This window comes from Triturus cristatus, chromosome 1_1 (assembly GCF_964204655.1).
Source record: "Triturus cristatus chromosome 1_1, aTriCri1.1, whole genome shotgun sequence".
Classification (NCBI taxonomy): domain Eukaryota; kingdom Metazoa; phylum Chordata; class Amphibia; order Caudata; family Salamandridae; genus Triturus; species Triturus cristatus.
The window spans coordinates 690,549,144-690,573,261 of NC_140579.1; positions in this window are offsets into that span (position 1 = coordinate 690,549,144).

Here is a 24,118-nt window from a genome sequence, read left to right on the forward strand (position 1 = left end):
AAACAACATCAGAAAGGCCACCCCCAAAAAGCACACTTCCCCAACTCAATCCAATGCCATCCATGCCCTAAATGAAGTCTAAATTCAACAGACCACACAGAAAACACTTGATTAATAAAGCTGTGGCTACCTGCTCTGATCCTAGTGGACGAAAGCAGGCCTGTTGGCAGACAAGGCCAGGCAAGCTTGCAGGCCTAGGCTTCAAAATGGCCACCAGCCACATGTCCAGGCCCAACAACATCAGAAAGGTCACCCCAATAAAACACACTTCCCCAACTCAATCCAATGCCATCCATGCCCTAAATGAAGTCTAAATTCAACAGACCACACAGCAAACACTTGATTAATAAAGCTGTGGCTACCTGCTCTGATCCTAGTGGATGAAAGCAGGCCTGTTGGCAGACAAGGCCAGGCAAGCTTGCAGGCCTATGCTTCAAAATGGCCACCAGCCACATGGCCAGGCCCAACAACATCAGAAAGGCCACCCCAAAAAGCACACTTCCCCAACTCAATCCAATGCCATCCATACCCTAAATGAAGTCTAAATTCAACAGACCACACAGAAAACACTTGATTAATAAATCTGTGGCTACCTGCTCTGATCCTAGTGGATGAAAGCAGGCCTGTTGGCAGACAAGGCCAGGCAAGTTTGCAGGCCTAGGCTTCAAAATGGCCACCAGCCACATGGCCAGGCCCAACAACATCAGAAAGGCCACCTCAAAAAAGCACTCTTCCCCAACTTAATCCAATGCCCTCTATGCCCTAAATGAAGTCTAAAATCAACAGACCACACAGAAAACACTTGATTAATAAAGCTGTGGCTACCTGCTCTGATCCTAGTGGATGAAAGCAGGCCTGTTGGCAGACAAGGCCAGGCAAGCGTGCAGGCCTAGGCTTCAAAATGGCCACCAGCCACATGGCCAGGCCCAACAACATCAGAAAGGCCACCCCCAAAAAGCACACTTCCCCAACTCAATCCAATGCCATCCATGCCCTAAATGAAGTCTAAATTCACCAGACCACACAGAAAACACGTGATTAATAAAGTTGTGGCTACCTGCTCTGATCCTAGTGGATGAAAGCAGGCCTGTTGGCAGACAAGGCCAGGCAAGCTTGCAGGCCTAGGCTTCAAAATGGCCACCAGCCACATGGCCAGGCCCAACAACATCAGAAAGGCCACCCCCAAAAAGCACACTTACCCAACTCAATCCAATGCCATCCATGCCCTAAATGAAGTCTAAATTCAACAGACCACACAGAAAACACTTGACTAATAAAGCTGTGGCTACCTGCTCTGATCCTAGTGGATGAAAGCAGGCCTGATGGCAGACAAGGCCAGGCAAGCTTGCAGGCCTAGGCTTCAAAATGGCCACCAGCCACATGGCCAGGCCCAACAACATCAGAAAGGCCACCCCCAAAAAAACACTTCCCACACTCAATCCAATGCCATCCATGCCCTAAATGAAGTCTAAATTCAACAGACCACACAGGAAACACTTGATTAATAAAGCGGTGGCTACCTGCTCTGATCCTAGTGGATGAAAGCAGGCCTGTTGGCAGACAAGGCCAGGCAAGCTTGCAGGCCTAGGCTTCAAAATGGCCACCAGCCACATGGCCAGGCCCATCAACATCAGAAAGGCCACCCCCAAAAAGCACACTTCCCCAACTTAATACAATGCCCTCCATGCCCTAAATGAAGTCTAAAATCAACAGACCACACAGAAAACACTTGATTAATAAAGATGTGTCTACCTGCTCTGATCCTAGTGGATGAAAGCAGGCCTGTTGGCAGACAAGGCCAGGCAAGCTTGCAGGCCTAGGCTTCAAAATGGCCACCAGCCACATGGCCAGGCCCAACAACATCAGAAAGGCCACCCCCAAAAAAACACACTTCCCCAACTCAATCCAATGCCATCCATGCCCTAAATGAAGTCTAAATTTAACAGACCACACAGAAAACACTTGATTAATAAAGCTGTGGCTACCTGCTCTGATCCTCGTGGATGAAAGCAGGCCTGTTGGCAGACATGGCCAGGCAAGCTTGCAGGCCTAGGCTTCAAAATGGCCACCAGCCACATGGCCCGCCCAACAACATCAGAAAGGCCACCCCCAAAAAGCACACTTCCCCAACTCAATCCAATGCCATCCATGCCCTAAATGAAGTCTAAATTCAACAGACCACAAATCAAACACTTGATTAATAAAGCTGTGGCTACCTGCTCTGATCCTAGTGGATGAAAGCAGGCCTGTTGGCAGACAAGGCCAGGCAAGCTTGCAGGCCTAGGCTTCAAAATGGCCACCAGCCACATGGCCAGGCCCAACAACATCAGAAAGGCCACCCCCAAAAAGCACACTTCCCCAACTCAATCCAATGCCATCCATGCCCTAAATGAAGTCTAAATTCAACAGACCACACAGAAAACACTTGATTAATAAAGCTGTGGCTACCTGCTCTGATCCTAGTGGATGAAAGCAGGCCTGTTGGCAGACAAGGCCAGGCAAGCTTAAATGCCTAGGCTTCAAAATGGCCACCAGCCACATGGCCAGGCCCAACAACATCAGAAAGGCCACCCCCAAAAAACACTTCCCACACTCAATCCAATGCCATCCATGCCCTAAATGAAGTCTAAATTCAACATACCACACAGAAAACACTTGATTAATAAAGCTGTGGTTACCTGCTCTGATCCTAGTGGATGAAAGCAGGCCTGTTGGCAGACAAGGCCAGGCAAGCTTGCAGGCCTAGGCTTCAAAATGGCCACCAGCCACAAGGCCAGGCCCATCAACATAAGAAAGGCCACCCCCAAAAAGCACACTTCCCCAACTTAATCCAATGCCCTCCATGCCCTAAATGAAGTCTAAATTCAACAGACCACACAGAAAACACTTGATTAATAAAGCTGTGGCTACCTGCTCTGATCCTAGTGGATGAAAGCAGGCCTGTTGGCAGACAAGGCCAGGCAAGCTTGCAGGCCTATGCTTCAAAATGGCCACCAGCCAAATGGCCAGGCTTAACAACATCAAAAAGGCCACACCCAAAAAACACACTTCCCCAACTCAATCCAATGCCATCCATGCCCTAAATGAAGTCTAAATTCAACAAACCACACAGAAAACACTTGATTAATAAAGATGTGGCTACCTGCTCTGATCCTAGTGGATGAAAGCAGGCCTGTTGGCAGACAAGGCCAGGCAAGCTTGCAGGCCTAGGCTTCAAAATGGCCACCAGCCACATGGCCAGGCCCAACAACATCAGAAAGGCCACCCCCAAAAAAACACTTCCCACACTCAATCCAATGCCATCCATACCCTAAATGAAGTCTAAATTCAACAGACCACACAGAAAACACTTGATTAATAAAGCTGTGGCTACCTGCTCTGATCCTAGTGGATGAAAGCAGGCCTGTTGGCAGACAAGGCCAGGCAAGCTTGCAGGCCTAGGCTTCAAAATGGCCACCAGCCACACGGCCAGGCCCATCAACATCAGAAAGGCCACCCCCAAAAAGCACACTTCCCCAACTTAATACAATGCCATCCATACCCTAAATGAAGTCTAAATTCAACAGACCACACAGAAAACACTTGATTAATAAATCTGTGGCTACCTGCTCTGATCCTAGTGGATGAAAGCAGGCCTGTTGGCAGACAAGGCCAGGCAAGTTTGCAGGCCTAGGCTTCAAAATGGCCACCAGCCACATGGCCAGGCCCAACAACATCAGAAAGGCCACCTCAAAAAAGCACTCTTCCCCAACTTAATCCAATGCCCTCTATGCCCTAAATGAAGTCTAAAATCAACAGACCACACAGAAAACACTTGATTAATAAAGCTGTGGCTACCTGCTCTGATCCTAGTGGATGAAAGCAGGCCTGTTGGCAGACAAGGCCAGGCAAGCGTGCAGGCCTAGGCTTCAAAATGGCCACCAGCCACATGGCCAGGCCCAACAACATCAGAAAGGCCACCCCCAAAAAGCACACTTCCCCAACTCAATCCAATGCCATCCATGCCCTAAATGAAGTCTAAATTCACCAGACCACACAGAAAACACGTGATTAATAAAGTTGTGGCTACCTGCTCTGATCCTAGTGGATGAAAGCAGGCCTGTTGGCAGACAAGGCCAGGCAAGCTTGCAGGCCTATGCTTCAAAATGGCCACCAGCCACATGGCCAGGCCCAACAACATCAGAAAGGCCACCCCCAAAAAGCACACTTACCCAACTCAATCCAATGCCATCCATGCCCTAAATGAAGTCTAAATTCAACAGACCACACAGAAAACACTTGACTAATAAAGCTGTGGCTACCTGCTCTGATCCTAGTGGATGAAAGCAGGCCTGATGGCAGACAAGGCCAGGCAAGCTTGCAGGCCTAGGCTTCAAAATGGCCACCAGCCACATGGCCAGGCCCAACAACATCAGAAAGGCCACCCCCAAAAAAACACTTCCCACACTCAATCCAATGCCATCCATGCCCTAAATGAAGTCTAAATTCAACAGACCACACAGGAAACACTTGATTAATAAAGCGGTGGCTACCTGCTCTGATCCTAGTGGATGAAAGCAGGCCTGTTGGCAGACAAGGCCAGGCAAGCTTGCAGGCCTAGGCTTCAAAATGGCCACCAGCCACATGGCCAGGCCCATCAACATCAGAAAGGCCACCCCCAAAAAGCACACTTCCCCAACTTAATACAATGCCCTCCATGCCCTAAATGAAGTCTAAAATCAACAGACCACACAGAAAACACTTGATTAATAAAGATGTGTCTACCTGCTCTGATCCTAGTGGATGAAAGCAGGCCTGTTGGCAGACAAGGCCAGGCAAGCTTGCAGGCCTAGGCTTCAAAATGGCCACCAGCCACATGGCCAGGCCCAACAACATCAGAAAGGCCACCCCCAAAAAAACACACTTCCCCAACTCAATCCAATGCCATCCATGCCCTAAATGAAGTCTAAATTTAACAGACCACACAGAAAACACTTGATTAATAAAGCTGTGGCTACCTGCTCTGATCCTCGTGGATGAAAGCAGGCCTGTTGGCAGACATGGACAGGCAAGCTTGCAGGCCTAGGCTTCAAAATGGCCACCAGCCACATGGCCCGCCCAACAACATCAGAAAGGCCACCCCCAAAAAGCACACTTCCCCAACTCAATCCAATGCCATCCATGCCCTAAATGAAGTCTAAATTCAACAGACCACAAATCAAACACTTGATTAATAAAGCTGTGGCTACCTGCTCTGATCCTAGTGGATGAAAGCAGGCCTGTTGGCAGACAAGGCCAGGCAAGCTTGCAGGCCTAGGCTTCAAAATGGCCACCAGCCACATGGCCAGGCCCAACAACATCAGAAAGGCCACCCCCAAAAAGCACACTTCCCCAACTCAATCCAATGCCATCCATGCCCTAAATGAAGTCTAAATTCAACAGACCACACAGAAAACACTTGATTAATAAAGCTATGGCTACCTGCTCTGATCCTAGTGGATGAAAGCAGGCCTGTTGGCAGACAAGGCCAGGCAAGCTTAAATGCCTAGGCTTCAAAATGGCCACCAGCCACATGGCCAGGCCCAACAACATCAGAAAGGCCACCCCCAAAAAAACACTTCCCACACTCAATCCAATGCCATCCATGCCCTAAATGAAGTCTAAATTCAACATACCACACAGAAAACACTTGATTAATAAAGCTGTGGTTACCTGCTCTGATCCTAGTGGATGAAAGCAGGCCTGTTGGCAGACAAGGCCAGGCAAGCTTGCAGGCCTAGGCTTCAAAATGGCCACCAGCCACAAGGCCAGGCCCATCAACATAAGAAAGGCCACCCCCAAAAAGCACACTTCCCCAACTTAATCCAATGCCCTCCATGCCCTAAATGAAGTCTAAATTCAACAGACCACACAGAAAACACTTGATTAATAAAGCTGTGGCTACCTGCTCTGATCCTAGTGGATGAAAGCAGGCCTGTTGGCAGACAAGGCCAGGCAAGCTTGCAGGCCTATGCTTCAAAATGGCCACCAGCCAAATGGCCAGGCTTAACAACATCAAAAAGGCCACACCCAAAAAACACACTTCCCCAACTCAATCCAATGCCATCCATGCCCTAAATGAAGTCTAAATTCAACAAACCACACAGAAAACACTTGATTAATAAAGATGTGGCTACCTGCTCTGATCCTAGTGGATGAAAGCAGGCCTGTTGGCAGACAAGGCCAGGCAAGCTTGCAGGCCTAGGCTTCAAAATGGCCACCAGCCACATGGCCAGGCCCAACAACATCAGAAAGGCCACCCCCAAAAAAACACTTCCCACACTCAATCCAATGCCATCCATACCCTAAATGAAGTCTAAATTCAACAGACCACACAGAAAACACTTGATTAATAAAGCTGTGGCTACCTGCTCTGATCCTAGTGGATGAAAGCAGGCCTGTTGGCAGACAAGGCCAGGCAAGCTTGCAGGCCTAGGCTTCAAAATGGCCACCAGCCACACGGCCAGGCCCATCAACATCAGAAAGGCCACCCCCAAAAAGCACACTTCCCCAACTTAATACAATGCCCTCCATGCCCTAAATGAAGTCCAAAATCAACAGACCACACAGAAAACACTTGATTAATAAAGATGTGGCTACCTGCTCTGATCCAAGTGGATGAAAGCAGGCCTGTTGGCAGACAAGGCCAGGCAAGCTTGCAGGCCTAGGCTTCAAAATGGCCACCAGCCACATGGCAAGGCCCAACAACATCAGAAAGGCCACCCCCAAAAAAACACTTCCCACACTCAATCCAATGCCATCCATGCCCTAAATGAAGTCTAAATTCAACAGACCACACAGAAAACACTTGATTAATAAAGCTGTGGTTACCTGCTCTGATCCTAGTGGATGAAAGCAGGCCTGTTGGCAGACAAGGCCAGGCAAGCTTGCAGGCCTAGGCTTCAAAATGGCCACCAGCCACAAGGCCAGGCCCATCAACATAAGAAAGGCCACCCCCAAAAAGCACACTTCCCCAACTTAATCCAATGCCCTCCATGCCCTAAATGAAGTCTAAATTCAACAGACCACACAGAAAACACTTGATTAATAAAGCTGTGGCTACCTGCTCTGATCCTAGTGGATGAAAGCAGGCCTGTTGGCAGACAAGGCCATGCAAGCTTGCTGGCCTATGCTTCAAAATGGCCACCAGCCAAATGGCCAGGCTTAACAACATCAAAAAGGCCACCCCCAAAAAACACACTTCCCCAACTCAATCCAATGCCATCCATGCCCTAAATGAAGTCTAAATTCAACAAACCACACAGGAAACACTTGATTAATAAAGATGTGGCTACCTGCTCTGATCCTAGTGGATGAAAGCAAGCCTGTTGGCAGACAAGGCCAGGCAAGCTTGCAGGCCTAGGCTTCAAAATGGCCACCAGCCACATGGCCAGGCCCAACAACATCAGAAAGGCCACCCCCAAAAAAACACTTCCCACACTCAGTCCAATGCCATCCATACCCTAAATGAAGTCTAAATTCAACAGACCACACAGAAAACACTTGATTAATAAAGCTGTGGCTACCTGCTCTGATCCTAGTGGATGAAAGCAGGCCTGTTGGCAGACAAGGCCAGGCAAGCTTGCAGGCCTAGGCTTCAAAATGGCCACCAGCCACATGGCCAGGCCTTCAACATCAGAAAGGCCACCCCCAAAAAGCACACTTCCCCAACTTAATACAATGCCCTCCATGCCCTAAATGAAGTCCAAAATCAACAGACCACACAGAAAACACTTGATTAATAAAGATGTGGCTACCTGCTCTGATCCAAGTGGATGAAAGCAGGCCTGTTGGCAGACAAGGCCAGGCAAGCTTGCAGGCCTAGGCTTCAAAATGGCCACCAGCCACATGGCAAGGCCCAACAACATCAGAAAGGCCACCCCCAAAAAAACACACTTCCCCAACTCAATCCAATGCCATCCATGCCCTAAATGAAGTCTAAATTTAACAGACCACACAGAAAACACTTGATTAATAAAGCTGTGGCTACCTGCTCTGATCCTAGTGGATGAAAGCAGGCCTGTTGGCAGACATGACCAGGCAAGCTTGCAGGCCTAGGCTTCAAAATGGCCACCAGCCACATGGCCCGGCCCAACAACATCAGAAAGGCCACCCCCAAAATGCACACTTCCCCAACTCAATCCAATGCCATCCATGCCCTAAATGAAGTCTAAATTCAACAGACCACACAGAAAACACTTGATTAATAAAGCTGTGGCTACCTGCTCTGATCCTAGTGGATGAAAGCAGGCCTGTTGGCAGACAAGGCCAGGCAAGCTTGCAGGCCTAGGCTTCAAAATGGCCACCAGCCACATGGCCAGGCCCAACAACATCAGAAAGGCCACCCCCAAAAAGCACACTTCCCCAACTCAATCCAATGCCATCCATGCCCTAAATGAAGTCTAAATTCAACAGACCACACAGAAAACACTTGATTAATAAAGCTGTGGCTACCTGCTCTGATCCTAGTGGATGAAAGCAGGCCTGTTGGCAGACAAGGCCAGGCAAGCTTGCATGCCTAGGCTTCAAAATGGCCACCAGCCACATGGCCAGGCCCAACAACATCAGAAAGGCCACCTCCAAAAAAACACTTCCCACACTCAATCCAATGCCATCCATGCCCTAAATGAAGTCTAAATTCAACAGACCACACAGAAAACACTTGATTAATAAAGCTGTGGTTACCTGCTCTGATCCTAGTGGATGAAAGCAGGCCTGTTGGCAGACAAGGCCAGGCAAGCTTGCAGGCCTAGGCTTCAAAATGGCCACCAGCCACAAGGCCAGGCCCATCAACATAAGAAAGGCCACCCCCAAAAAGCACACTTCCCCAACTTAATCCAATGCCCTCCATGCCCTAAATGAAGTCTAAAATCAACAGACCCACAGAAAACACTTGATTAATAAAGCTGCGGCTACCTGCTCTGATCCTAGTGGATGAAAGCAAGCCTGTTGGCAGACAAGGCCAGGCAAGCTTGCAGGCCTAGGCTTCAAAATGGCCACCAGCAACATGGCCAGGCCCATCAACATCAGAAAGGCCACCCCCAAAAAAAAACACTTCCCCAACTCAAACCAATTCCATCCATGCCCTAAATGAAGTCTAAAATCAACAAACCACACAGAAAACACTTGATTAATAAAGCTGTGGCTACCTGCTCTGATCCTAGTGTATGAAAGCAGGCCTGTTGGCAGACAAGGCCAGGCAAGCTTGCAGGCCTAGGCTTCAAAATGTCCACCAGCCACATGGCCAGGCCCAACAACATCCGAAAGGCCACCCCCAAAAAGCACACTTCCCCAACTCAATCCAATGCCATCCATGCCCTAAATGAAGTCTAAATTCAACAGACCACACAGAAAACACTTGATTAATAAAGCTGTGGCTACCTGCTCTGATCCTAGTTGATGAAAGCAGGGCTGTTGGCAGGCAAGGCCAGGCAAGCTTTCAGGCCTAGGCTTCAAAATGGCCACCAGCCACATGGCCAGGCCCAACAACATCAGAAAGGCCACCCCAAAAAACTCACTTCCCCAACTCAATCCAATGCCATCCATGCCCTAAATGAAGTCTAAATTCAACAGACCACGCAGAAAACACTTGATTAATAAAGCTTTGGCTACCTGCTCTGATCCTAGTGGATGAAAGCAGGCCTGTTGGCAGACAAGGCCAGGCAAGCTTGCAGGCCTAGGCTTCAAAATGGCCACCAGCCACATGGCCAGGCCCAACAACATCAGAAAGGCCACCCCAAAAAAACACACTTCCCCAACTCAATCCAATGCCATCCATGCCCTAAATGAAGTCTAAATTCAACAGACCACACAGAAAACACTTGATTAATAAAGCTGTGGCTACCTGCTCTGATCCTAGTGGATGGAAGCAGGCCTGTTGGCAGACAAGGCCAGGCAAGCTTGCAGGCCTAGGCTTCAAAATGGCCACCAGCCACATGTCCAGGCCCAACAACATCAGAAAGGTCACCACAATAAAACACACTTCCCCAACTCAATCCAATGCCATCCATGCCCTAAATGAAGTCTAAATTCAACAGACCACACAGAAAACACTTGATTAATAAAGCTGTGGCTACCTGCTCTGATCCTAGTGGATGAAAGCAGGCCTGTTGGCAGACAAGGCCAGGCAAGCTTGCAGGCCTATGCTTCAAAATGGCCACCAGCCACATGGCCAGGCCCAACAACATCAGAAAGGCCACCCCAAAAAGCACACTTCCCCAACTCAATCCAATGCCATCCATACCCTAAATGAAGTCTAAATTCAACAGACCACACAGAAAACACTTGATTAATAAAGCTGTGGCTACCTGCTCTGATCCTAGTGGATGAAAGCAGGCCTGTTGGCAGACAAGGCCAGGCAAGTTTGCAGGCCTAGGCTTCAAAATGGCCACCAGCCAAAGGGCCAGGCCCAACAACATCAGAAAGGCCAACCGCAAAAATCACACTTCTCCAACTCAATCCAATGACATCCATGCCCTAAATGAAGTCTAAATTCAACAGACCACACAGAAAACACTTGATTAATAAAGCTGTGACTACCTGCTCTGATCCTAGCGGATGAAAGAGGCCTGTTGGCAGACAATGCCAGGCAAGCTTGCAGGCCTAGGCTTCAAAATGGCCACCAGCTACATGGCCAGGCCCAACAACATCAGAAAGGCCACCCCAAAAAAAAAACTTCCCACATTCAATCCAATGCCATCCATGCCCTAAATGAAGTCTAAATTCAACAGACCACGCAGAAAACACTTGATTAATAAAGCTGTGGCTACCTCCTCTGATCCTAGTGGATGAAAGCAGGCCTGTTGGCAGACAAGGCCAGGCAAGCTTGCAGGCCTAGGCTTCAAAATGGCCACCAGCAACATGGCCAGGCCCATCAACATCAGAAAGGCCACCCCCAAAAAGCACACTTCCCCAACTTAATCCAATGCCCTCCATGCCCTAAATGAAGTCTAAAATCAACAGACCACACGGAAATCACTTGATTAATAAAGCTGTGGCTACCTGCTCTGATCCTAGTGGATGAAAGCAGGCCTGTTGGCAGACAAGGCCAGGCAAGCTTGCAGGCCTAGGCTTCAAAATGGCCACCAGCCACATGGCCAGGCCCAACAACATCAAAAAGGCCAACCCCAAAAAACACACTTCCCCAACTCAATCCAATGCCATCCATGCCCTAAATGAAGTCTAAATTTAACAGACCACACAGAAAAAACTTGATTATTAAAGCTGTGGCTACCTGCTCTGATCCTAGTGGATGAAAGCAGGCCTGTTGGCAGACAAGGCCAGGCAAGCTTGCAGGCCTAGGCTTCAAAATGGCCACCAGCCACATGGCCAGGCCCAACAACATCAGAAAGGCCACCCCCAAAAAGCACACTTCCCGAACTCAATCCAATGCCATCCATGCCCTAAATGAAGTCTAAATTCAACAGACCACACAGAAAACACTTGATTAATAACGCTGTGGCTACCTGCTCTGACCCTAGTGGAAGAAAGCAGGCCTGTTGGCAGACATGGCCAGGCAAGCTTGCAGGCCTAGGCTTCAAAATGGCCACCAGCCACATGGCCCGGCCCAACAACATCAGAAAGGCCACCCCCAAAAAGCACACTTCCCCAACTCAATCCAATGCCATCCATGCCCTAAATGAAGTCTAAATTCAACAGACCACACAGAAAACACTTGATTAATAAAGCTGTGGCTACCTGCTCTGATCCTAGTGGATGAAAGCAGGCCTGTTGGCAGACAAGGCCAGGCAAGCTTGCAGGCCTAGGCTTCAAAATGGCCACCAGCCACATGGCCAGGCCCAACAACATCAGAAAGGCCACCCCCAAAAATCAGACTTCCCCAACTCAATCCAATGCCATACATGCCCTAAATGAAGTCTAAATTCAACAGACCACACAGAAAACACTTGATTAATAAAGCTGTGGCTACCTGCTCTGATCCTAGTGGATGAAAGCAGGCCTGTTGGCAGACAAGGCCAGGCAAGCTTGCATGCCTAGGCTTCAAAATGGCCACCAGCCACATGGCCAGGCCCAACAACATCAGAAAGGCCACCCCCAAAAAAACACTTCCCACACTCAATCCAATGCCATCCATGCCCTAAATGAAGTCTAAATTCAACAGACCACACAGAAAACACTTGATTAATAAAGCTGTGGTTACCTGCTCTGATCCTAGTGGATGAAAGCAGGCCTGTTGGCAGACAAGGCCAGGCAAGCTTGCAGGCCTAGGCTTTAAAATGGCCACCAGCCACAAGGCCAGGCCCATCAACATAAGAAAGGCCACCCCCAAAAAGCACACTTCCCCAACTTAATCCAATGCCCTCCATGCCCTAAATGAAGTCTAAAATCAACAGACCACACAGAAAACACTTGATTAATAAAGCTGTGGCTACCTGCTCTGATCCTAGTGGATGAAAGCAAGCCTGTTGGCAGACAAGGCCAGGCAAGCTTGCAGGCCTAGGCTTCAAAATGGCCACCAGCCACATGGCCAGGCCCAACAACATCAGAAAGGCCACCCCAAAAAAACACACTTCCCCAACTCAATCCAATGCCATCCATGCCCTAAATGAAGTCTAAATTCAACAGACCACACAGAAAACACTTGATTAATAAAGCTGTGGCTACCTGCTCTGATCCTAGTGGATGGAAGCAGGCCTGTTGGCAGACAAGGCCAGGCAAGCTTGCAGGCCTAGGCTTCAAAATGGCCACCAGCCACATGTCCAGGCCCAACAACATCAGAAAGGTCACCACAATAAAACACACTTCCCCAACTCAATCCAATGCCATCCATGCCCTAAATGAAGTCTAAATTCAACAGACCACACAGAAAACACTTGATTAATAAAGCTGTGGCTACCTGCTCTGATCCTAGTGGATGAAAGCAGGCCTGTTGGCAGACAAGGCCAGGCAAGCTTGCAGGCCTATGCTTCAAAATGGCCACCAGCCACATGGCCAGGCCCAACAACATCAGAAAGGCCACCCCAAAAAGCACACTTCCCCAACTCAATCCAATGCCATCCATACCCTAAATGAAGTCTAAATTCAACAGACCACACAGAAAACACTTGATTAATAAAGCTGTGGCTACCTGCTCTGATCCTAGTGGATGAAAGCAGGCCTGTTGGCAGACAAGGCCAGGCAAGTTTGCAGGCCTAGGCTTCAAAATGGCCACCAGCCAAAGGGCCAGGCCCAACAACATCAGAAAGGCCAACCGCAAAAATCACACTTCTCCAACTCAATCCAATGACATCCATGCCCTAAATGAAGTCTAAATTCAACAGACCACACAGAAAACACTTGATTAATAAAGCTGTGACTACCTGCTCTGATCCTAGCGGATGAAAGAGGCCTGTTGGCAGACAATGCCAGGCAAGCTTGCAGGCCTAGGCTTCAAAATGGCCACCAGCTACATGGCCAGGCCCAACAACATCAGAAAGGCCACCCCAAAAAAAAAACTTCCCAAACTCAATCCAATGCCATCCATGCCCTAAATGAAGTCTAAATTCAACAGACCACGCAGAAAACACTTGATTAATAAAGCTGTGGCTACCTCCTCTGATCCTAGTGGATGAAAGCAGGCCTGTTGGCAGACAAGGCCAGGCAAGCTTGCAGGCCTAGGCTTCAAAATGGCCACCAGCAACATGGCCAGGCCCATCAACATCAGAAAGGCCACCCCCAAAAAGCACACTTCCCCAACTTAATCCAATGCCCTCCATGCCTAAAATGAAGTCTAAAATCAACAGACCACACGGAAATCACTTGATTAATAAAGCTGTGGCTACCTGCTCTGATCCTAGTGGATGAAAGCAGGCCTGTTGGCAGACAAGGCCAGGCAAGCTTGCAGGCCTAGGCTTCAAAATGGCCACCAGCCAAATGGCCAGGCTTAACAACATCAAAAAGGCCACCCCCAAAAAACACACTTCCCCAACTCAATCCAATGCCATCCATGCCCTAAATGAAGTCTAAATTCAACAAACCACACAGGAAACACTTGATTAATAAAGATGTGGCTACCTGCTCTGATCCTAGTGGATGAAAGCAAGCCTGTTGGCAGACAAGGCCAGGCAAGCTTGCAGGCCTAGGCTTCAAAATGGCCACCAGCCACATGGCCAGGCCCAACAACATCAGAAAGGCCACCCCCAAAAAAACACTTCCCACACTCAGTCCAATGCCATCCATACCCTAAATGAAGTCTAAATTCAACAGACCACACAGAAAACACTTGATTAATAAAGCTGTGGCTACCTGCTCTGATCCTAGTGGATGAAAGCAGGCCTGTTGGCAGACAAGGCCAGGCAAGCTTGCAGGCCTAGGCTTCAAAATGGCCACCAGCCACATGGCCAGGCCTTCAACATCAGAAAGGCCACCCCCAAAAAGCACACTTCCCCAACTTAATACAATGCCCTCCATGCCCTAAATGAAGTCCAAAATCAACAGACCACACAGAAAACACTTGATTAATAAAGATGTGGCTACCTGCTCTGATCCAAGTGGATGAAAGCAGGCCTGTTGGCAGACAAGGCCAGGCAAGCTTGCAGGCCTAGGCTTCAAAATGGCCACCAGCCACATGGCAAGGCCCAACAACATCAGAAAGGCCACCCCCAAAAAAACACACTTCCCCAACTCAATCCAATGCCATCCATGCCCTAAATGAAGTCTAAATTTAACAGACCACACAGAAAACACTTGATTAATAAAGCTGTGGCTACCTGCTCTGATCCTAGTGGATGAAAGCAGGCCTGTTGGCAGACATGACCAGGCAAGCTTGCAGGCCTAGGCTTCAAAATGGCCACCAGCCACATGGCCCGGCCCAACAACATCAGAAAGGCCACCCCCAAAATGCACACTTCCCCAACTCAATCCAATGCCATCCATGCCCTAAATGAAGTCTAAATTCAACAGACCACACAGAAAACACTTGATTAATAAAGCTGTGGCTACCTGCTCTGATCCTAGTGGATGAAAGCAGGCCTGTTGGCAGACAAGGCCAGGCAAGCTTGCAGGCCTAGGCTTCAAAATGGCCACCAGCCACATGGCCAGGCCCAACAACATCAGAAAGGCCACCCCCAAAAAGCACACTTCCCCAACTCAATCCAATGCCATCCATGCCCTAAATGAAGTCTAAATTCAACAGACCACACAGAAAACACTTGATTAATAAAGCTGTGGCTACCTGCTCTGATCCTAGTGGATGAAAGCAGGCCTGTTGGCAGACAAGGCCAGGCAAGCTTGCATGCCTAGGCTTCAAAATGGCCACCAGCCACATGGCCAGGCCCAACAACATCAGAAAGGCCACCTCCAAAAAAACACTTCCCACACTCAATCCAATGCCATCCATGCCCTAAATGAAGTCTAAATTCAACAGACCACACAGAAAACACTTGATTAATAAAGCTGTGGTTACCTGCTCTGATCCTAGTGGATGAAAGCAGGCCTGTTGGCAGACAAGGCCAGGCAAGCTTGCAGGCCTAGGCTTCAAAATGGCCACCAGCCACAAGGCCAGGCCCATCAACATAAGAAAGGCCACCCCCAAAAAGCACACTTCCCCAACTTAATCCAATGCCCTCCATGCCCTAAATGAAGTCTAAAATCAACAGACCCACAGAAAACACTTGATTAATAAAGCTGCGGCTACCTGCTCTGATCCTAGTGGATGAAAGCAAGCCTGTTGGCAGACAAGGCCAGGCAAGCTTGCAGGCCTAGGCTTCAAAATGGCCACCAGCAACATGGCCAGGCCCATCAACATCAGAAAGGCCACCCCCCAAAAAAAACACTTCCCCAACTCAAACCAATTCCATCCATGCCCTAAATGAAGTCTAAAATCAACAAACCACACAGAAAACACTTGATTAATAAAGCTGTGGCTACCTGCTCTGATCCTAGTGTATGAAAGCAGGCCTGTTGGCAGACAAGGCCAGGCAAGCTTGCAGGCCTAGGCTTCAAAATGTCCACCAGCCACATGGCCAGGCCCAACAACATCCGAAAGGCCACCCCCAAAAAGCACACTTCCCCAACTCAATCCAATGCCATCCATGCCCTAAATGAAGTCTAAATTCAACAGACCACACAGAAAACACTTGATTAATAAAGCTGTGGCTACCTGCTCTGATCCTAGTTGATGAAAGCAGGGCTGTTGGCAGGCAAGGCCAGGCAAGCTTTCAGGCCTAGGCTTCAAAATGGCCACCAGCCACATGGCCAGGCCCAACAACATCAGAAAGGCCACCCCAAAAAACTCACTTCCCCAACTCAATCCAATGCCATCCATGCCCTAAATGAAGTCTAAATTCAACAGACCACGCAGAAAACACTTGATTAATAAAGCTTTGGCTACCTGCTCTGATCCTAGTGGATGAAAGCAGGCCTGTTGGCAGACAAGGCCAGGCAAGCTTGCAGGCCTAGGCTTCAAAATGGCCACCAGCCACATGGCCAGGCCCAACAACATCAGAAAGGCCACCCCAAAAAAACACACTTCCCCAACTCAATCCAATGCCATCCATGCCCTAAATGAAGTCTAAATTCAACAGACCACACAGAAAACACTTGATTAATAAAGCTGTGGCTACCTGCTCTGATCCTAGTGGATGGAAGCAGGCCTGTTGGCAGACAAGGCCAGGCAAGCTTGCAGGCCTAGGCTTCAAAATGGCCACCAGCCACATGTCCAGGCCCAACAACATCAGAAAGGTCACCACAATAAAACACACTTCCCCAACTCAATCCAATGCCATCCATGCCCTAAATGAAGTCTAAATTCAACAGACCACACAGAAAACACTTGATTAATAAAGCTGTGGCTACCTGCTCTGATCCTAGTGGATGAAAGCAGGCCTGTTGGCAGACAAGGCCAGGCAAGCTTGCAGGCCTATGCTTCAAAATGGCCACCAGCCACATGGCCAGGCCCAACAACATCAGAAAGGCCACCCCAAAAAGCACACTTCCCCAACTCAATCCAATGCCATCCATACCCTAAATGAAGTCTAAATTCAACAGACCACACAGAAAACACTTGATTAATAAAGCTGTGGCTACCTGCTCTGATCCTAGTGGATGAAAGCAGGCCTGTTGGCAGACAAGGCCAGGCAAGTTTGCAGGCCTAGGCTTCAAAATGGCCACCAGCCAAAGGGCCAGGCCCAACAACATCAGAAAGGCCAACCGCAAAAATCACACTTCTCCAACTCAATCCAATGACATCCATGCCCTAAATGAAGTCTAAATTCAACAGACCACACAGAAAACACTTGATTAATAAAGCTGTGACTACCTGCTCTGATCCTAGCGGATGAAAGAGGCCTGTTGGCAGACAATGCCAGGCAAGCTTGCAGGCCTAGGCTTCAAAATGGCCACCAGCTACATGGCCAGGCCCAACAACATCAGAAAGGCCACCCCAAAAAAAAAACTTCCCACATTCAATCCAATGCCATCCATGCCCTAAATGAAGTCTAAATTCAACAGACCACGCAGAAAACACTTGATTAATAAAGCTGTGGCTACCTCCTCTGATCCTAGTGGATGAAAGCAGGCCTGTTGGCAGACAAGGCCAGGCAAGCTTGCAGGCCTAGGCTTCAAAATTGCCACCAGCAACATGGCCAGGCCCATCAACATCAGAAAGGCCACCCCCAAAAAGCACACTTCCCCAACTTAATCCAATGCCCTCCATGCCCTAAATGAAGTCTAAAATCAACAGACCACACGGAAATCACTTGATTAATAAAGCTGTGGCTACCTGCTCTGATCCTAGTGGATGAAAGCAGGCCTGTTGGCAGACAAGGCCAGGCAAGCTTGCAGGCCTAGGCTTCAAAATGGCCACCAGCCACATGGCCAGGCCCAACAACATCAAAAAGGCCAACCCCAAAAAACACACTTCCCCAACTCAATCCAATGCCATCCATGCCCTAAATGAAGTCTAAATTTAACAGACCACACAGAAAAAACTTGATTATTAAAGCTGTGGCTACCTGCTCTGATCCTAGTGGATGAAAGCAGGCCTGTTGGCAGACAAGGCCAGGCAAGCTTGCAGGCCTAGGCTTCAAAATGGCCACCAGCCACATGGCCAGGCCCAACAACATCAGAAAGGCCACCCCCAAAAAGCACACTTCCCGAACTCAATCCAATGCCATCCATGCCCTAAATGAAGTCTAAATTCAACAGACCACACAGAAAACACTTGATTAATAACGCTGTGGCTACCTGCTCTGACCCTAGTGGAAGAAAGCAGGCCTGTTGGCAGACATGGCCAGGCAAGCTTGCAGGCCTAGGCTTCAAAATGGCCACCAGCCACATGGCCCGGCCCAACAACATCAGAAAGGCCACCCCCAAAAAGCACACTTCCCCAACTCAATCCAATGCCATCCATGCCCTAAATGAAGTCTAAATTCAACAGACCACACAGAAAACACTTGATTAATAAAGCTGTGGCTACCTGCTCTGATCCTAGTGGATGAAAGCAGGCCTGTTGGCAGACAAGGCCAGGCAAGCTTGCAGGCCTAGGCTTCAAAATGGCCACCAGCCACATGGCCAGGCCCAACAACATCAGAAAGGCCACCCCCAAAAATCAGACTTCCCCAACTCAATCCAATGCCATACATGCCCTAAATGAAGTCTAAATTCAACAGACCACACAGAAAACACTTGATTAATAAAGCTGTGGCTACCTGCTCTGATCCTAGTGGATGAAAGCAGGCCTGTTGGCAGACAAGGCCAGGCAAGCTTGCATGCCTAGGCTTCAAAATGGCCACCAGCCACATGGCCAGGCCCAACAACATCAGAAAGGCCACCCCCAAAAAAACACTTCCCACACTCAATCCAATGCCATCCATGCCCTAAATGAAGTCTAAATTCAACAGACCACACAGAAAACACTTGATTAATAAAGCTGTGGTTACCTGCTCTGATCCTAGTGGATGAAAGCAGGCCTGTTGGCAGACAAGGCCAGGCAAGCTTGCAGGCCTAGGCTTTAAAATGGCCACCAGCCACAAGGCCAGGCCCATCAACATAAGAAAGGCCACCCCCAAAAAGCACACTTCCTCAACTTAATCCAATGCCCTCCATGCCCTAAATGAAGTCTAAAATCAACAGACCACACAGAAAACACTTGATTAATAAAGCTGTGGCTACCTGCTCTGATCCTAGTGGATGAAAGCAAGCCTGTTGGCAGACAAGGCCAGGCAAGCTTGCAGGCCTAGGCTTCAAAATGGCCACCAGCCACATGGCCAGGCCCAACAACATCAGAAAGGCCACCCCAAAAAAACACACTTCCCCAACTCAATCCAATGCCATCCATGCCCTAAATGAAGTCTAAATTCAACAGACCACACAGAAAACACTTGATTAATAAAGCTGTGGCTACCTGCTCTGATCCTAGTGGATGGAAGCAGGCCTGTTGGCAGACAAGGCCAGGCAAGCTTGCAGGCCTAGGCTTCAAAATGGCCACCAGCCACATGTCCAGGCCCAACAACATCAGAAAGGTCACCACAATAAAACACACTTCCCCAACTCAATCCAATGCCATCCATGCCCTAAATGAAGTCTAAATTCAACAGACCACACAGAAAACACTTGATTAATAAAGCTGTGGCTACCTGCTCTGATCCTAGTGGATGAAAGCAGGCCTGTTGGCAGACAAGGCCAGGCAAGCTTGCAGGCCTATGCTTCAAAATGGCCACCAGCCACATGGCCAGGCCCAACAACATCAGAAAGGCCACCCCAAAAAGCACACTTCCCCAACTCAATCCAATGCCATCCATACCCTAAATGAAGTCTAAATTCAACAGACCACACAGAAAACACTTGATTAATAAAGCTGTGGCTACCTGCTCTGATCCTAGTGGATGAAAGCAGGCCTGTTGGCAGACAAGGCCAGGCAAGTTTGCAGGCCTAGGCTTCAAAATGGCCACCAGCCAAAGGGCCAGGCCCAACAACATCAGAAAGGCCAACCGCAAAAATCACACTTCTCCAACTCAATCCAATGACATCCATGCCCTAAATGAAGTCTAAATTCAACAGACCACACAGAAAACACTTGATTAATAAAGCTGTGACTACCTGCTCTGATCCTAGCGGATGAAAGAGGCCTGTTGGCAGACAATGCCAGGCAAGCTTGCAGGCCTAGGCTTCAAAATGGCCACCAGCTACATGGCCAGGCCCAACAACATCAGAAAGGCCACCCCAAAAAAAAACTTCCCAAACTCAATCCAATGCCATCCATGCCCTAAATGAAGTCTAAATTCAACAGACCACGCAGAAAACACTTGATTAATAAAGCTGTGGCTACCTCCTCTGATCCTAGTGGATGAAAGCAGGCCTGTTGGCAGACAAGGCCAGGCAAGCTTGCAGGCCTAGGCTTCAAAATGGCCACCAGCAACATGGCCAGGCCCATCAACATCAGAAAGGCCACCCCCAAAAAGCACACTTCCCCAACTTAATCCAATGCCCTCCATGCCTAAAATGAAGTCTAAAATCAACAGACCACACGGAAATCACTTGATTAATAAAGCTGTGGCTACCTGCTCTGATCCTAGTGGATGAAAGCAGGCCTGTTGGCAGACAAGGCCAGGCAAGCTTGCAGGCCTAGGCTTCAAAATGGCCACCAGCCACATGGCCAGGCCCAACAACATCAAAAAGGCCAACCCCAAAAAACACACTTCCCCAACTCAATCCAATGCCATCCATGCCCTAAATGAAGTCTAAATTTAACAGACCACACAGAAAAAACTTGATTAATAAAGCTGTGGCTACCTGCTCTGATCCTAGTGGATGAAAGCAGGCCTGTTGGCAGACAAGGCCAGGCAAGCTTGCAGGCCTAGGCTTCAAAATGGCCACCAGCCACATGGCCAGGCCCAACAACATCAGAAAGGCCACCCCCAAAAAGCACACTTCCCGAACTCAATCCAATGCCATCCATGCCCTAAATGAAGTCTAAATTCAACAGACCACACAGAAAACACTTGATTAATAACGCTGTGGCTACCTGCTCTGACCCTAGTGGAAGAAAGCAGGCCTGTTGGCAGACATGGCCAGGCAAGCTTGCAGGCCTAGGCTTCAAAATGGCCACCAGCCACATGGCCCGGCCCAACAACATCAGAAAGGCCACCCCCAAAAAGCACACTTCCCCAACTCAATCCAATGCCATCCATGCCCTAAATGAAGTCTAAATTCAACAGACCACACAGAAAACACTTGATTAATAAAGCTGTGGCTACCTGCTCTGATCCTAGTGGATGAAAGCAGGCCTGTTGGCAGACAAGGCCAGGCAAGCTTGCAGGCCTAGGCTTCAAAATGGCCACCAGCCACATGGCCAGGCCCAACAACATCAGAAAGGCCACCCCCAAAAATCAGACTTCCCCAACTCAATCCAATGCCATACATGCCCTAAATGAAGTCTAAATTCAACAGACCACACAGAAAACACTTGATTAATAAAGCTGTGGCTACCTGCTCTGATCCTAGTGGATGAAAGCAGGCCTGTTGGCAGACAAGGCCAGGCAAGCTTGCATGCCTAGGCTTCAAAATGGCCACCAGCCACATGGCTAGGCCCAACAACATCAGAAAGGCCACCCCCAAAAAAACACTTCCCACACTCAATCCAATGCCATCCATGCCCTAAATGAAGTCTAAATTCAACAGACCACACAGGACACACTTGATTAATAAAGCTGTGGTTACCTGCTCTGATCCTAGTGGATGAAAGCAGGCCTGTTGGCAGACAAGGCCAGGCAAGCTTGCAGGCCTAGGCTTTAAAATGGCCACCAGCCACAAGGCCAGGCCCATCAACATAAGAAAGGCCACCCCCAAAAAGCACACTTCCCCAACTTAATCCAATGCCCTCCATGCCCTAAATGAAGTCTAAAATCAACAGACCACACAGAAAACACTTGATTAATAAAGCTGTGGCTACCTGCTCTGATCCTAGTGGATGAAAGCAAGCCTGTTGGCAGACAAGGCCAGGCAAGCTTGCAGGCCTAGGCTTCAAAATGGCCACCAGCCACATGGCCAGGCCCAACAACATCAGAAAGGCCACCCCCAAAAAAACACACTTCCCCAACTCAATCCAATGCCATCCATGCCCTAAATGAAGTCTAAATTTAACAGACCACACAGAAAACACTTGATTAATAGAGCTGTGGCTACCTGCTCTGATCCTAGTGGATGACAGCAGGCCTGTTGGCAGACATGGCCAGGCAAGCTTGCAGGCCTAGGCTTCAAAATGGCCACCAGCCACATGGCCCGGCCCAACAACATCAGAAAGGCCACCCCCAAAAAGCACACTTCCCCAACTCAATCCAATGCCATCCATGCCCTAAATGAAGTCTAAATTCAACAGACGACACAGAAAACACTTGATTAATAAAGCTGTGGCTACCTGCTCTGATCCTAGTTGATGAAAGCAGGGCTGTTGGCAGATAAGGCCAGGCAAGCTTGCAGGCCTAGGCTTCAAAATGGCCACCAGCCACATGGCCAGGCCCAACAACATCAGAAAGGCCACCCCAAAAAACACACTTCCCCAACTCAATCCAATGCCATCCATGCCCTAAATGAAGTCTAAATTCAACAGACCACACAGAAAACACTTGATTAATAAAGCTTTGGCTACCTGCTCTGATCCTAGTGGATGAAAGCAGGGCTGTTGGCAGACAAGGCCAGGCAAGCTTGCAGGCCTAGGCTTCAAAATGGCCACCAGCCACATGGCCAGGCCCAACAACATCAGAAAGGCCACCCCAAAAAAACACACTTCCCCAACTCAATCCAATGCCATCCATGCCCTAAATGAAGTCTAAATTCAACAGACCACACAGAAAACACTTGATTAATAAAGCTGTGGCTACCTGCTCTGATCCTAGTGGATGAAAGCAGGCCTGTTGGCAGACAAGGCCAGGCAAGCTTGCAGGCCTAGGCTTCAAAATGGCCACCAGCCACATGGCCAGGCCCAACAACATCAGAAAGGCCATCCCCAAAAAGCCCACTTCCCCAACCCAATCCAATGCCATCCATGCCCTAAATGAAGTCTAAATTCAACAGACCACACAGAAAACACGTGATTAATAAAGCTGTGGCTACCTGCTCTGATCCTAGTGGATGAAATCAGGCCTGTTGGCAGACAAGGCCAGGCAAGCTTGCAGGCCTAGGCTTCAAAATGGCCACCAGCCACATGGCCAGGCCCAACAACATCAGAAAGGCCACCCCAAAAAAACACACTTCCCCAACTCAATCCAATGCCATCCATGCCCTAAATGAAGTCTAAATTCAACAGACCACACAGAAAACACGTGATTAATAAAGCTGTGGCTACCTGCTCTGATCCTAGTGGATGAAAGCAGGCCTGTTGGCAGACAAGGCCAGGCAAGCTTAAATGCCTAGGCTTCAAAATGGCCACCAGCCACATGGCCAGGCCCAACAACATCAGAAAGGCCACCCCCAAAAAAACACTTCCCACACTCAATCCAATGCCATCCATGCCCTAAATGAAGTCTAAATTCAACATACCACACAGAAAACACTTGATTAATAAAGCTGTGGTTACCTGCTCTGATCCTAGTGGATGAAAGCAGGCCTGTTGGCAGACAAGGCCAGGCAAGCTTGCAGGCCTAGGCTTCAAAATGGCCACCAGCCACAAGGCCAGGCCCATCAACATAAGAAAGGCCACCCCCAAAAAGCACACTTCCCCAACTTAATCCAATGCCCTCCATGCCCTAAATGAAGTCTAAATTCAACAGACCACACAGAAAACACTTGATTAATAAAGCTGTGGCTACCTGCTCTGATCCTAGTGGATGAAAGCAGGCCTGTTGGCAGACAAGGCCAGGCAAGCTTGCAGGCCTATGCTTCAAAATGGCCACCAGCCAAATGGCCAGGCTTAACAACATCAAAAAGGCCACACCCAAAAAACACACTTCCCCAACTCAATCCAATGCCATCCATGCCCTAAATGAAGTCTAAATTCAACAAACCACACAGAAAACACTTGATTAATAAAGATGTGGCTACCTGCTCTGATCCTAGTGGATGAAAGCAGGCCTGTTGGCAGACAAGGCCAGGCAAGCTTGCAGGCCTAGGCTTCAAAATGGCCACCAGCCACATGGCCAGGCCCAACAACATCAGAAAGGCCATC